The following is a 16,907-nucleotide window of genomic DNA, read 5'->3' as shown; positions in this document are numbered from 1 at the left end:
CTTGTCAGTGCTCTGAACACTTTAAGATAAGTAAATTTTTGCTGTTTATAAAAAAGAAAAAAGCAATAAAAATTAATTTATGATATATTAGAGAAGACAAATAAGGATGTGAAGGCAATTTGATCAGGGATGGAAACTACAAACTTTGAATGACTTGGTATTGGATTGAAATATCCTTGTCGAAGTAGGTTTTCCTCTCCATTATATCTCTTTTGAGTACCCTTTAGTGGGATTTGTTTTGCATTTGAGGATTAAGTGACTTGCCCACGGTCACAAGGAGTAGTGTGGGGTTTGAACCCACAATCCCAGGGTGCTGGGGCTGTAGCTCTAACCACTGTACCACACACTCCCCATGTTTAGATTGTATCTACTATGTACTGTTGGTTATTTTCCCCAAGATTGCATTGTTGGGACTCTACTTCTTTGTTTCATTAAGGCTGTATCCCTCCCACCCCATAAAAAATGCTAACCTTCTCTATAATTATATCTTGCTACACAAAAAATTGTGATGCAACAATAGTGAAAAAGAGTGTCAAGTTATCGTTATTATGATGACCATAAAATGAACTTATTTTACTTTTGTTTCTTTTAGAATTAATGTGTTATTCAAATAGTTTATAAAATTTGCTATACCACTTAGCTTTACAAAAGAACAAAGCAGTGTATAATACTAAAAATTAGGACTACATTTCAATTAAATTTTTAATCATGTGATTAAAAGCAGGGTACAGCCAGCAATCCATTGGAGGGGAACAGGAGGAGAATGGGTTATAGGTAAAAGCAGATAGCATAGCTGGTTTTAAGAAAGGTTGTGGTAAAAGCAGATAGCGTAGCTGATTTTAAGAAAGGTTTGGACCACTTCCTGGAAGAAAAGTCCATAGTCTATTATTAAGACATGGGGGAAGTTTCTGCTTGCCCTGGATCGGAAACATGGAATGTTGCTACTCTGAGTACTCTAGGTACTAGTGACCATGATAGTGGGCTACTGGGCTTGATGGACCATTGTTCTGACTCAGTAAGGCAATTCTTATGTTCCTATGGGGGACCATGCATTTCCTCTCCCTCCTCTCCACATTAGGTTATCATACCTTTGCTACCAGGAATGTTGAAGCCCCGCCAGTCAAAGAAATCCACTGTCAAAGCCGCATCCTTCCTCCTTGTGCTGCAGGGTGCCTCTAGCCGCCAATGCTAGCACTCCCTGAACATGCTCTGTTCATGCATGAACTGGATATGCTTGGGGAGTACCAATGGCTGGAGGCACAGCACTGACTTTCTCACTCTTGAGGCAGTATAAGGAGAAAGGGGACAACTCGGGCAGCAGATTTCTTTGGCCAATGGGGCTTTAGCTTCATCACCAGCCATTGAACAGATACTGCAGTTTGAAAGGGGCCTGGGACCTGAGCCCAAAAGAAGGGGGCCAAGGGCTCCCACCCCCAGGTCCAACTCACTCTCTTTCTCCCTCCACTCCCCAGCCCCAATCTCTCCCTCCTTCCTTCCACCCAGGTCCAACTTTCTCTCTTCCCACCCCCCAGTTCTCACCTAATTCCTTTCTTCTCCCCTGCACACCTTCAAAGTTTGAAGATAGTCTTGGCCCGCACTAGCCAAGAAAAGGCTGCCTTCGGCCTACACCAGGCCTTTCTCTCTGACCCAGCCTGTCCTTTCTGAAAACAGGAAGTTACATCTGAAGGGGCAGGCCAAATCAGTCCCAGTGCAAGTCACAGGCAGCCTTTCTCTATAGCTGCCATTGGTGTTACATTGAAGGAATGTGGGGTGCGTGATGAGGGAAGAGTGAGCCACTTTGAGTCTGGGAGAGGAAGGGAAGGGGAGGGAGACAGTGGGCTGCACGCAATGAATTATTAATCATGATTAATGTGCAATCCTATGAAAATCAAAAAGGAAGGAAAGGGATTCCAGTAATTTAATAGGCAGTCACATATACATAAGTTAAATAGACCCAAGATGTAGAGCCTATAAACAATTTTTGTTTTAATTTTAATCAGGCTCATTTACCATTACGATGGTTCTAATCACAAAGTCTAGGAGAGTAGTTTCAAGTTTATTTCATATTTGATATATCGCTTAAAAAAGTTGTCATCAAGGTTTTCATCAAGTTGTCATCAAGGTTTTTCAACTCTAAGTGGGTTTGTTAATACTGTCAATATCTGTTTCTGTAGTCATATTAAACCATCATTAACTATGAAATACTTAGTCTCATTCACAAAAACAATTTCCCATTTTTTGCCTATGAAAAGACATCTTCAACAATTCATTGACTTATAAATAGAGTAGAACATGGGCTCAATCTACCCAGATAACAACCCCAACATTATATCACCTAAATTAAAGAATTCTAAATCCATGCCCACTGTACCTGTATTTATACTGGTGGTCTGAATATAGGTCCCAGAGAACTTGCACATCCTATCCATCAGCCATCTGAGAAAGCAGCCTGTATGATGAATATCCTTCTTAGTAGCAGGCTTAATTTCTGGGAGAACTTTATGGAATGAATGTGCTCCACTTATTTCCAAAATCCAGAGCAGTAAGGGTGTTCTGCTGCAGTCTCTCCCTTCCAGGCAGCCTTCAAGAAAGAAAAAGGGAAGGAATCAACTTATATTAGAGTTATAAGGCCCAAAAATGTTCATATCATTTCCCATTTCATTTATGCAAATTTTCATTTTGTTTCAGTTTTTATGTTTTTTTTCTAGTTTTATTTTTCATTACAACAGCAATAACATTAAGAGCACACACTTCAAAATTTGTACACACTTCCAAAAGAGAGTGCACTTTTTGCACAGTATGCAGACTTGTGCATTATGGGGCAGATTCTGTATAGGATGCCAGTCTCAGCAGCCACTTAAGAAGCGGATGAGAATCGCACACCGGCATTCTATACAGAATCATATCTGCCCTAAAGGACAGATGCCTAACCACCCCGATTCTCTAACTGGTGCCCATGTCACAGATGCCAGTTAGAGAATTGTGCCTCATCCCTTGACATCCCTCTTACCAGAACCTGTGAAGTCCCCCAGCAAGATGGATGTCTACTCCTTCCTGCCGCCACCCCCCCTCCCTGAAATTTCTCAACCCCCTCCCCCCCAACCAGTGATACACCTTCAGAACTCCCCATAATCTCTAAAACCTATGGCCCCCTTTTGCACCCCTAAGCCCCCCCCCCCGACCCCCCCTGTACCTCTGTAGTAGAAAGTCCGGCCAGAGGGATGCTTACTTTCTCCAGTCAGAAGGCCCACCACTCTAAAATGGCAGGCCTTCCCCTACCCGGTGCATTCTGGGATGCACAGGTGATGGGCCTAAAGCCCTGATCAGTTCAAATGCCTAAGGCCCCTCCCATAGGAGGGGTTTTAGGCACCTGGGCCAATCGGAGTCTCAGGCCTCATGCAGCCTTAGATGCTCAGTATTTTAAATGACAAAGCAATGGACCTATGTTCTCCATTTCGCTTGAATTGTTGTACTAATACTCATAACCTATCATTAGTAAATAATATTTCCAAAAAGTTAAACTGTTAAAAAAAAATGTTGAATCTGAAGAGTTTTTGAGAAGCATGTAAAGAGCAATATTAACATAGAAACATGAAAGCAGATAAAGGCCAAATGGTCCAGTCTGCCCATCCACAACATCCACTATCTCCTCTTCCTAAGAGATCCCACAAGCCTGTTTCATGCTTTCTTTAATTTAGACACAGTCTGCCTCCATCATCTTTACCCAGAGACAGAAAGGGTAGTAGACGCGATGAAATAAAATATTTCCTTAGATTACTCCTGAGCCTATCAACCCAACTTCATCCCATGCCCTCTCACTCTGGAGTTTCCATTCAACTGAGAAATACCTCATGCGTATTTATGCCACTAAGGTATTTAAAAATCTTTTACCATCTCTCCCCTCTCCTACCCTTCCTCCAAAGTCTGTCCCCGTATGCCTTATGACGTAGACCAACAACCATTTTAGTAGCCTTCCTCTGGACTGATTCCATCCTGTTTATATCTTTTTGAAGGTGTGGTCTCCAGAATTGTACATAATATTCTAGATGAAATCTCACAAGAGTCTTATATAGGCCATTCCTTTCCCTATATACCCAAGCATTCTTCTAGTTTTCGTTGTCACCTTTAGATCATCACATACTATCACACCCAAGTCATGCTTCTCTTTCATGCACAAAAGTTTTTCATCCCCCTAAACTGTACCATTTCCTCGGTACCTGAAGAGGTGCTGAGAAAGGATTTGCTAATGGGAAGAAAAACTCCATTGGAATACCTTACATAGAAACATGATGGCAGATAAAGGCCAAATGGCCCATCCAGTCTACCCATCCGCAGTAACCATTATCTCTTCCTCTCTCTAAGAGATCGCATGTGCCTATCCCAGGCTTTCTTGAAATCAGACAGCCTCTGTCTCTACCACCTCTACTGGGAGACTGTTTCACACATCTACCCCTGCGAATGTGTCAAAAGTGACTTTGCGGCTCTGGGAGAGAAGGTGAAGCAGTCAGGTGCTTAGGTGGTATTCTCTTCCATCCTCCCTGTCGAGAGTAAAGGCGCATCCTGGAGATGAATGCGGGGCTACGTGGATGGTGTCATTGAGAGCGTTTTGGCTTCCTGGACCATGGGATGATTTTCCAAGGGCTGCTGAGCAGGGATGGTGTGCATCTATCAAAGAAGGGAAGTGTCTTTGCCGGTAGGCTGGTTAATCTACTGAAGAGGGCTTTAAACTAAAAGTGATGGAGTAGGGTGATCAAAGCTCCTGGGTGATATAAGACCTCAGGTAAGTAAATCACTGAATAGCTCTACAAGGATGAGAAAAGGGGTCAATGTCTGGAAAGCAGTATATACTAATGCTCAAAATATGGGAAACAAGATTCTGGATCTAGAAGCTGTGATGGAAGAAGAGGGTTTGGATATAGTGGCGATCACGGAGATGTGGTTCATGGAGAATCATGACTGGATGTAGTTATACCGGGCTATAATCTGTTCAGGAAAGACAGGGTAGGAAGAAAAGGAGGGGAAGTAGCATTATATGTTAAAGATCATATTAAAGCCACACAATTGCAGGATCTGCAGGGCAAGGAAGAGGCACCGTGAATCAATTTGGAAAGAGGGACTGGTGAATATATTTCATTGGTGTGATAAACAGGCCTTCTTCACAGACGGAAGAAGTAGATAGAGATTTAATAGTAGACATTCAAAATATATCTAAAAACTGGGAAGTCTTGCTAATAGGTGATTTTAACATGCCAGATGTTGATTAGGGTATCCCTATTGCGGGGTCTTCTAGAAATAGGGAGATTCTGGATTTTCTACAAGGAGAACTGTTCTAGCAGTTGGTAATAGAACCCATGCAGGATGGGGGTCATACTGGACTTAGGGCTCCTTTTACGAAGGTGTGCTAGCGGTTTTAGCACACGCTCCTGATTAGCGTGCACTATAGCACACGCTAGCCAAAAAACTACCACCTGCTCAAGAGGAGGCGGTAGCGGCTAGCGCGCGGGGCATTTTAGCATGCGCTATTCCGCACGTTAAGGCCCTAATGCGTCTTCGTAAAAGGAGCCCTTAGTGTTTCAGTGGGTGATTATCTGGCATCCAGTGATGGGTATAGAGAGGGCTCATTCAAAAGCAAAGGTTCTAGATTTTTTTAAAAACTAACTTTGTTCGGATGGAGGTTTATATCATGGAATTGTCTGGGTGGGAATGTTTAGAAGGAGTGGAAATGTAGTGGGCAAAACTGAAAGGAGCAATTGCAAGGGCAACAAACCTTTTTGTGAGGCAAGTAAGTAAAAGTAAGAGGAAAAGAAGGCCGCTTTGGTTATCAAAAGTAGTAGCTGAGAAGGTAAGGAATAAGAGGTTAGCTTTCATAAACTACAAAAGATCGCAGAAAGAGGAAGAGGCAAAAATATCTGGAAAAGTTAAGAGAGGCTGGTCGTGTAGTCAGGAAAGCAAAGATGCTTTTTTAGATATATTAATGATAGGAAGAAGTGCAAAACTGGCATTGTGAGACTCAAAGGTGAAGGAGAGGAATATGTAGAAGCTGATAAAGAAAAGGCCGAATTGTTTAACAAATATTTCTGTTCTGTGTTCACAGCTGAAGCTCCTGGAGCAGGACTGCAGAAGACAAACGTGAATAGGGATGGAGGAGTAATAGACCCTGATCGATTTTCAGAGGGTTGTGTTTGTGAGGAGCTAGCTAAAATAAAGGTAGACAAAGCGATGGGGCCGGATGGTGTACATCCAAAGGTGCTGAAGGAAGTCAGGATTTACTCAGAGGAGAAGTGGGAGACCTAATATCAGAAGTGTGGTAGAAGCCATTGTGGCAGCACAGAAAAAGAAAGATGATATCACTCTAGTGAACTGGATATAGAAAAAGAATTTGATAAGTGTTGCCTGGTCAAACTGATGAGTACTTCAACAGTTTGAGTTTCAGGGCGAAATCATGAAATGGATTCAGTTATTATAAAAGTCCAAGGGCACTAGATATCTACTAATGGCTTGATATCAGATATTTTATCAATACAAAGAGGGACACAAAAGGAATGCTCTTTGTCTCCTTCCTTGTTTGTTTTATGCATAGAGCCTTTAACGCAAAGAAACAACAACAAGATCCTGGGATAGAGGGCATAAAGTTGTGTATTTATGAATTTAAAACAGTCCTGTTTGCAGATGATGTGCTATTTTTAAATACTCTGCAGTGTACCTTCCTAGGGGTGCTGAAGCACTTTCACTAGTTTAGTGAAAGGCAATTTGGGAAAGTATTTTCTATTAAGTTTATAGGAACAGCTGAAGTAGCAATGGAGACAGAGTTCTTCTTTCCAATGAGCCCTTTGTCAACTAAAATAAAGGATTACATATCCCTAGACAGCTTAGCAAATTATATGCCCTAAATATTACACCATTACTTGAGGAAATGAAGAGACTGACCAAGAATTTGCAGATTTGCCTTTATTTTAAAGTTGCAGGAAACAGTAAAAATTATTCTCTTACCAAGATGGTTATACCTCCTGCAAAACGTCTCTATTCAGGTTGGAAAGGAAAATATAAGGAAATAGAATAAGATCCTAATCCAGTTCCTTTGGAAGGGGGGGGGAAATATTAACATGCAATTTAAGTTTCTACAAGTCCCTAAAGTAGAAGGAAGATCAGGCCTTTTAGATTTAAAAGCATATAACATAACATGTTTAATGAGATAAGCACAGGACTGGGTCTAGGAGACAAGTATCTTTTGCAATATTATTCTAGAACAACAAAATGCTGAACCATATAAGCTACCCTATGCTCTACATATCTCAGGGAAGGATTTACCTAATTAAGATAAAATATGGTCATTTAACAGGTAAGGTGGACTTTGAAGATGAGTAGGCAGAGATTTAAATTGACAGAGAAATATTCCCCTAACTTACCCTTGATAGGTAATGGGACACTTCCATCAGTTATTCAGGGTATGAAGTTCCTAGGCTGGGACAGATGAAGGAATAAGGCTCATTATAGGTACTGGCTTTTGAGGTCTTAAGGGACAGACATGGATTGGATGAGATAAATAGCTATAGATTCAGTTGAAAGATTATGCCTAGCCTCTTCCGAAGCAAAACTCAAAGGCCTGCTGGGCTAATGAAATCTTTGACCTATTCTAGCCACAGGAAGGTGTAATCATAGATTTAATAAGGAGCATACTATGGTAACTATATAAAGAAAAAGCACAGAGAACCCTTTCAATGCACTATCCAAAAATGGATGTGTGATGATAGCAAAACATGGCAAGGGACTTCTTAGAAGGGGTGAGAGATAGGAAGGGGCTAGTAAAAAGTGCCCACTTATGAAAAATGCAATACAAAATACTACATAAATGTTATATGCATCCCAAGTGGGTAAGATCAGAAAGGATCTGGTCATGTGCTTATGACCATGTTGGTCTGTGATAGAAGTAATCATCTGGCATTTACAAGAGGGTCGGACCAACCTAGCCAACAAGCTACTGGCCTTCCCCCCCACCCCCCTCCCAGCGATGGAGTCTATAACGACGTCAATAGATATCATGTTCGGCCCGGGCTGTAAGAATAGCATCAATCTGCTGTTGGAGTTTGCGCAGTCTAGATCTGTCCGCAGTCGTCAGGCTGCATTGGTGTCACCTATGCAACTGGTGCAGCACCCCAGAGAGGTGGCCTCACCAGTTTGCTTCATTTCTTTGAAGGTGTGAATAAACATGTGTATAGAGGTGAGCCATTTGATGTAGTGTATCTAGATTTTCAGAAAGTTTTCAACAAAGATCCTCATTAGAGACTCCTGAGGAAATGAAAAAAATCATGGGATAGGAGGCAATGTTCTGTTATGGATTAGGAATTGATTATGTGTAGAAAAGAGAGAGTAGGGTTAAATGGCCATTTTTCCTCAGTGGACAAGGATAATTAGTGGAGTGTTCCAGGGATCTGTTCTGGGACCAGTGCTATTTTAACATATTTATAAATTATCTGGAAATTGGAATGACAAGTAAGGTGATTAAATTTGCAAATGACACAAAGCTATTCAAAAGGTGTCAAAACACATGTAAGCTGTGAAAAATTGCAGGAAGATCTTAAGAAATTAGAAGACTGGGCATCTGAATTGCATTTGTCCACATTAAATTTCATCTGCTAAGTAATGCACATGGGGAAGAATAATCCAAATCATAACCAGATACTAGTATTCACCTTAGGAGTCAGCACCCAAATAAAAGATCTGGGTGTCACTGTAGACACTACACTGAAATCTTTTGTCCAGTGTGTGACAGCATACAAAAAAGCAAACAGAATGCTAGGAATTATTAAGAAAGGAATGGTAAATAAGACCTACTTATCACTCCATAGTACAACTTCACCTTGAGTATTACAGTACTTTCAGTTCTGGTTGTTATATCTCAAAAAAGATATTGCAGAATGAGACAAGGTTCAAAGAAGAGTGATCGAAATGATAAAGGGAATAAACTTCTCTCGTATGAGGAAAGGCTAACAAGGTTAGGGATTTTCAGCTTGGAAAAGAGACGGCTAAGAGGGGATATGATTGAGGTCTACAAAATCCTGAGTTGTGTAGAACAAGTAAGAATGAACTGATTTTTCACTCTTTCAAATAGTACAAAGACCAGGGGATAGTTAATGAAATTACATGGAAATACCTTAAAAAAATAGGATGAAATATTTTTTCACACATAGTTAAGCTCTGGGACATGTTGCCAGAGGATGAGGTAGCAGCAGCTAGTATATCTGGGTTATAAAAAGGTTTGGACAAGTTCCTGGAAGAAAAGTCCATAGTCTGCTATTGAGATAGATGTGGGAGAACCACTGCTTGCCCTGGGATCTGTAGCATGGAATGTTGCTACTATCTGGATTTCTGCCAGTGGATTTGGCTACTGTTGGAAAATACTGGGCTAAATGGACCATTGACCTGACCCAGAATGCTACTCTCATGCATTCCTTTTCTCAAAATTTCTGAACTAAAATATACCTTAGAGTCAGGAGTGATACCAGAGGACTGGCAAAGGGCGGATGTGGTTCCTCTACACCAGGGGTGTCCAACCTGTGGCCCGAGGGCCGCATGCAGCCCCGTGAAGTATTTTGTGTGGCCCCGGTTGAGGGCGATGCAGTGTTTTCCTCTGCTGCCCCTGGGTGTTTACTGTCTTGCCGGCTCCCTCCTCTGTCTTGCTGCAGCGTTTATGCGGCCCCAGAAACATTTTTTTCAGCCAATGTGGCCCAGGGAAACCAAAAGGTTGGACACCCCTGTGCTCTACACAAAAGTGGAAGTAAGGAAGAAGTAGGGAATTACAGACCGGTAAGTCTGACTTCTGTGGTAAGCAAATTAATGGAAACACTTTTAAAACAGATAATGGTCAAGTTTCTGGAATCCTGTGGGTTACAGGACCGGAGGCAACATGGATTCACTAGACATAGGTCTTGTCAAACAAATTTGATCAATTTCTTTGACTGGGTGACCAGAGAATTGGATAGAGGATGTGCGCTAGATGTGGTGTATTTAGATTTTAGCAAAGCCTTTGACAGTGTTCCACACAGACATCTAATAAATAAACCGAGTGCTCTCGGGATGGGTCCCAAAGTGACGGGCTGGGTCAAGAACTGGTTGAGGAAAGGGATGTTACCAGTGGTGTGCCTTAAGGTTCTGTTCTTGGGCCTGTTCTTTTTAACATTTTTATAAACGATATTGCTGAAGGGATGTCGGGTAAGATTTGACTCTTTGCAGATGATACCAAAATCTGCAATAGAGTAGACACGCCGGATGGCGTGAATAACATGAAGAAAGACCTGGCGAAGCTTGAAGAATGGTCTGAAATTTGGCAGCTAAAATTTAATGCTAAGAAATGCAAGGTCTTGTATCTGGGCTGCAAAAACCAAAGGGAACGGTACAGATTAGGGAGTGAAGAGCTTATGTGCACGACAGAAGAGCTGGACTTGGATGTGATTGTATGTGATGATCTTAAGATGGCCAAAAAGGGGACAGCAAAAGCTAGAAGGATGCTAGGTTGCATAAGGAGAGGTATGGTTAATAGGAAAAAGGAGGTTTTGATGCCCCTGTATAAGACTTTGGTGAGACCTCATTTAGAATATTGTGTACAATTCTGGAGGCCACACCTTCAAAAAGATATAAAAAGGATGGAGTCGGTCCAGAGGAAGGCTACTAAAATGGTATGTGGTCTTCATAAGGCGTATAGGGACAGACTTAAAGATCTCAAACTGTATACTTTGGAGGAAAGGTGGGAGAGGGGAGATATGATAGAGACGTTTAAATACCTTCATAATGTAAATGCGCATGAGTCGAGTCTCTTTAATTTGAAAGGAAACTCTGCAATGAGAGGGCATATGATGAAGTTAAGAGGTGATAGGCTCCAGAGTAATATAAGAACATTTTTTTTACAGAAAGGGTAGTATATATGGGGATATACTTAAAGATCTCATTATGGATACTTTGGAGGAAAGTTGGGAGAGGGGAGATATGATAGAGACATTTAAATACTCACGTGGCATAAATGCACAGGGGGCGAATCTCTTTCAACTGAAAGGAAACTCTGGAATGAAGGAGCATAGAATGAAGGTCAAAGGGGATAGATTCATAAGTAACCACAAAAAATATTTTTTCATTGAAAAGGTAATGAATGCAAAGACGGCCTCCTGGTGGAGGGGATAGAGATGAAAAATGTATCTGAATTCAAGAAAGCTTAGGACTAGTACATTGATCTCTAAAGGAGAGGAAGGGATAGCAGTTGGCATGGATAGGCAGACTAGATAGAAAAATGAAGGCAGATAAAAGCCATATGGCCTATAATTTCTAAGTCACATCAAATCAATCTCCTAGAGCAGTGTCTTACAAACTTTTTGAGCCTACACACTAAATTGGGGGCCATGGCTCGAGGGCATCCGGAAGTGCGTGGAGGCACATGCATGACCTAAGCACGTCAACATCCACGCATGCGTGGAGGCCCTCCAGACAAGGCTCTGAGATGCCAGTTTGGGGGTCCTGAAAAAGAAAAGGTGTGCACAGGAGACACGCCAGGCAGGAGGAGAGGCGCAGGCGCTGGCTGTCTACAGGATGTGCCTCTCGCCACAAGAGGCACATCATGTAGGCAGTCAGCCAGTGCCTCTCCGCCTCTTCAACGTCTGGCGGCACACCTGGAATCTCGCAAGGCACACAGTCTGCACTGTCCTAGAGTTGAGCTCTTTGAAATGCTCTAAAGCAGGGGTGTCTGACCTTGACCCTTGCCCAGTCAGGTTTTCAGGATTTACATGATTACACATGAGATTTATTTGAATACAGTGGAGACAGATCTTTTTGCCACTCACTTCAAGCATCAAGGTCCTCCAGTTCTGTTCCAGACTGGGATCCCATTGCAGACTAGCCTCAGATGATTTTCTCCTCGATTGAGAGAAGGGCCTTCTATATGCTTATCTTCCAACATCTCTTGGAACAAAAACTCATTTGAAAAACTCAAGCAGGACTGGGGAACCATGATACTTTTCGCACCATACTGGTCAAAACAGATCTGGTTTCCTCTTCTTCTGGAACTAGATTCAACATACCAGAGTGCTTTCCCTCTCTCATAACTCACAACGAGGGACTCCTCTTGCATCCCAATCTCCAGTCCCTAGTCCTCATGGCTTGAATGTTGAGAAGTTAGGACCTGCCAGAAAGCATCTCTCTGGTACTGCATGTTTCCAGGAGGGATTTCACTAGGAGTTCATATGGTTTCAAGTGGAAAAGATTTGCCTTCTGGTGTGAGGGCAACACCCTAAATCATTTTTCCTGTCCTACACAAAAACTGCTTGAATACCTTCCACACTTCTCTGAGAAGAAGCTTCTCAAAACTTACCATGCCTTTAACAGTGGTCGCTAAACCGGCTCCAGTCAGTTTAGTGGGGCAGTATTTTACAGGGCCGATTATCAGAACGGCTCACCGTGGTCTTTTCCGAGTTTCCTAGTAGTCTCCGACTCTGCCATGAAACTGTAGTACAACGATGTTATTAATATTAAAATGGTAGTAAGATGTGCTCATTAATATTAAAAAGAGCACTCCAGGTGATTGTCTATCATCTTTGGGTGATTTCCTAACTTCGTTGTACCACATTTGCAGGCAAAATTTGCCAGGAGGGTCTGAACTATTGCAGCTTTACTTTCCAGTCAGTGTCTGAGCGCTGATTGGTTCAGGCAACAACAGGAAAGTAAGGTTCACAGCTCAGACATTTCCCCCCACCCCGCAATTTTTTTTTTTTTTAAACCCCGAATCAAAGGTCAGCAAGAGGGATGCCCTCTCCCTCCTGCCGCCACCGCTGGGGTCCCCTGACTCCCTCCTGCCACTACCGCAGGGGTCCCCTGATACCCTCCCAACACCCCTAGCAGTAGTGATGCCCACTCCCTCCCACCACGACAGTCACCCACCCCCTTAACAAACTCCCGACACTCCCAGCAGGGGGAATGCCCACTCCCTCCCATCACCACCGTTGCCCACCCCCAACAAACAAACTCCCGACACCCCTGGCAGGGGGGATGCCCACTCCCTCCTGCCACCATCATCCACCCTCCCCAATAAACAAACTCCCGACACCCCCAGCAGGAGGAATTCCCACTCCCTCTCACCACCACCATTGTCCACCCCCAACAAACAAACTCCCAACACTCCTCCTCCTGCCACCATCACCCACCCTCCCTAACAAACGAACTCCTGACACCCCCAGCAGGAGGGATGCCCACTCCCTCCCAATGACAGGGTTCCCTGTCCCCCCAACAACTCTCCATCCCCTGACAACCCCCCTCTTTCCCAAACCTTTAGCACAAAGACCAGTCAGAGGGATGCCTACTCCCTACGCTGTCAGGATTGCGTCTTCAAAATGGTAGACCTTCCCCTTCCTTGTGCATCTGGGTTGCGCCAGGGAGGGCCCTATGGGAGAGTATGGGTGGGTTGTAGAAAAAAGAAGAAAATGATGCCTAAGAGGGCTGGGGGGGGCAGGAGACCCCGGCAGCGGGAAGGAGTGGGCATCCCCCTGCCAGGGGTGTTGGGAGTTTGTTTGTTGGGGGTGGGAGGAGACGGCAGCAGTAGGAGGGAGTGGGCATCCCTCTAGCTGGGGGTATTGGGAGTTTCATATTTATTGTTTTCTTGATATCCTGCAAATCAAATAGTAACTAAGCAGCTTACAATAAAATCAGTATCAATAAAATTTAAATTTATCCAAAAGTATTTAAAAAATAACATACAACACAAAAGGGTAAAGGGAAAGAACTCCAATTTATAATAGAAAAGTAAGGGAAGAGAAAAACACATAAGGTCAGAGGGATGGTCTAGTTGCACGTGATAGGTATCCTGTTTGTTAGGGGGGTGGGCTATGGCAACGGCAGGTGGGAGAGGGCATCCCTCCTGCTGATGTTGGGGGGGGGCAAGACAGCAGCAGCTAAGGGGGGTGTTAGCAGGAGGGGAAAACATTTCCCTCTGGTGCTCTCCCTGCCAGCCAGTCAGCTGAGGCGGCAGGACTTGGGAGTCCTGCAGCTGAGTTGATCGGGCGGGGAGAGTAGTTTTGACAGAAGGGAGGAGCTGTGCTTAGCGATTGTTCTTCTGAACAAGCACCAGGTACAGTTCCTCCCGCTCTTTACCGGCAATTCTTTGCACAAATATTGTGCGAATAATTTGCATGGTATTATGCTGAGAATCACCCGTAAAATTAAAATTGCTCCCACTACGGCCACTATATTGACTCACTGGATTTTACTGGCAAGTTTTGAGAATCTTCCTCTGAGTCAGGTCTAAAGACCAGTTTTGTAAGGGTTCAGCTGAATGCAATTTGCACTTATCGCCACTATATAGCCGGTAAGCCCATCTCTACTCAGCCTTTAGTTGGTCACTTCATGGGGAGTTTGCTAAAATGTCCCATCAAATCCCCACCATCACTTCCATGTCAAGGAATCTCATCATTGTCCTTACTCAGCTTATAAAAGCAACTTTTGAGACACTTTACACCTGTCATCTGAAGTACCTGAGATATACTCGTGCTGAGATAAGTTGAGTAAAACCAGATATACTGATATCACCCTTCGAGGAACCTGTGAATTTCAAACACCCAGACTTGCAGTGGACTAAAGACTGTAAAAAGTCCATCCAGATTTTTATTACTTTTAACCTCCACATCAGTAAACATCAAATTGACTCACAGACTGCATCTCCTATACCTATGCCCAATTGGCTGTCTATCAAGGGTCATCAGGCTTGCAATGGTCAAGGCCATATCTGCATCAATTGTGCACCTGAGGTCAGGCTCCACTGAGATCTGCAGAGCCACAAAGTGGATTATCAGTTCACACTTTCTTATCTTACTACTATTTGGAAAAGGACTCCCAATGCAACAGCTAGTTTAGAACACAAGAATAACGTTACTGGGTCAGACCAATGGTCCATCAGAAGCCCATTCTCACTAGAACCTGGCCAAAACCCAAAGAATAGCATCATTCCATGCTACCGATCTAGGGCAAGCAGTGGCTTCCCCCAAGACTTTCTCAATAATAGACTATGGACTTTTCCTCCAGGAAATTGCCCAAACCTTTCTTAAAATCAGCTACGCTACCTGCTCTTACCACAACCTCTGACAATGCGTTCCAAAGTTTAACTATTCTCCGAGTGAAAAAATATTTCCTCCTATTGTAACTTCGAATTGTCCCCTAGTCTTTGTCATTTCTGAGTGAAAAACCGATCCACTTAAACCCGATCCACTCCACTCAGGATTTTGTAGACTTCAATCATATCTCCCCTCGTCTCTTTTCCAAGCTGAAGAGCCCTAAACTTTTTAGTCTTTCCTCATACGAGAGGAATTCCATCCCCTTTATCATCTTGGTCGCTCTTCTTTGAACCTTTTCTAGTGCCACTACATCTTTCTTGAGATAAGGAGACCAGAACTGAATGCAATCCTCCAGGTGAGGTTGCACCATGGAGCAATACAGCATTATAACATTAGACTTGTTAACCATCCCTTTTTTAATAATTCCTAGCATCTTCTTTGCTGTTTTGGCCGCCCCCTCATATTGGGCGGAAGGTTTCATCATATTGTCTAAGACAACATCCAGATCTTTTTCTTGGGTACTAACCCCCAAGGTGGACCCTAGCATCTGGTAACTGTGATTTGGGCTATTCTTCTCAATGTGCTTCACTTTGCATTTATCCACATTAAATTTCATCTGCCACTTGGACGCGTGGAGGGGCATAATAAAAAGAAATGTCTAAGTCAGTTTTGGCCTAAGTCGCAAGTTGCCCAAAGTCAGACACGGGAAAAGATCCATTTTCAAAAAATACATCCAGCATATTTTTTTTTTTTTTTAATCGTCTAACTGTACGTCCAGCCATTTGATCCCATAGACTGCTAAGTCGTCCATCTTTATACCCCATTTTCGACCAAAAATTCATCCAACTCAAAAACTCTTAGAAAAAGACCTTTTGGGCATGGAAGGGGCCAGAATAGTAAGGGATTGGACACCTAGACATGGCACTAGAGTAGTGGGGTACCTTACAGGGCACTGCTGTATACTTCAGAAAAAGGGTCCCACATACACATCTTACAACAGCTCCCTTATAGGTCATGGTGAGCCCCCCAAAACATCAACAGAATCTACTAGACCCACCTATCTACCACCCCAATAGCCCTTATGGCTGCAGGAGCCACTTATTATGGCAGTACAAAGGGTTAGGGTTTTTTTGGAGGGCTCACATTTTTCACCATGAATGCAGTGACTAGAATGGCTTATGGGCCAATGGCTTATGGGCCTGGGTCATCCTCTCTATGGTTCACTAACCCATCCCCAAGACCACTTAAGCCACATCTGTGCAGCTCTACTAGGCTTTCCAATGCCAGGCTGCCAGGTGCTGATATTCTAGAGACAGATATGTAAAGTTGTTATTACGATGTTTATGGGGGGAGTCAATGATCACTGGGGGAGTGTGTGAGGGTCTGTACTTCATGTTTGCAGTGCTTATCGGGTCACTTTGGATACCTTCTTGTGACTTAGACCTAAGTCACAACATCCAGGTTCCGTCTAGGCAGTGTTGTAAAACTTTCGGTTATACATGCAGTACGACTAAGTCTAAGACGGCCCACGTCCCGCAAAATCCCAACCTCGACACTCCTCCTGACACGCCCCTTTTAGATCTGGTCTTTCAGCAGCACTGTGAAGGCCTAGGTCATTTTTAAATACGTCTAAAACCCGTTTCAATTATCGGCACTTGGATGACTTGTCTTTTAGATCGTCCAAGTGCCGATTTAGGACGGTTTTTAGACATTTTTCTGTTTTGATTATGAGCTCCCTAGTCTTCCAATTTCCTAAGGTCTGCCTGCAATTTTTCACAATCAGTATGCGTTTTAACAATTTTGAACAGTTTAGTGTCTCTGCAAATT

The 16,907-nt window shown here is 43.2% G+C and overlaps 1 protein-coding gene across 15 annotated transcripts in view; it reads right to left on the bottom strand.

Moving 5' to 3' along the window:
* BAZ2B (bromodomain adjacent to zinc finger domain 2B) overlaps positions 1–16,907 on the bottom strand; it is a 535,524-nt gene that overhangs the window by 471,454 nt on the left and 47,163 nt on the right. For all 15 annotated transcript variants that reach the window (XM_033946167.1, XM_033946164.1, XM_033946160.1 and 12 more), the window contains exon 2: positions 2,372–2,581. The gene's annotated coding sequence lies outside the window, so the exon portion shown is untranslated. The remainder of the gene's footprint in view (positions 1–2,371; positions 2,582–16,907) is intronic.

The sequence above is a fragment of the Geotrypetes seraphini genome, chromosome 5, assembly GCF_902459505.1.
Source record: "Geotrypetes seraphini chromosome 5, aGeoSer1.1, whole genome shotgun sequence".
Taxonomy (NCBI): domain Eukaryota; kingdom Metazoa; phylum Chordata; class Amphibia; order Gymnophiona; family Dermophiidae; genus Geotrypetes; species Geotrypetes seraphini.
The sequence above is the reverse complement of the archived record's forward strand: the minus strand, read 5'-3'. Positions and strand labels throughout refer to the sequence as shown.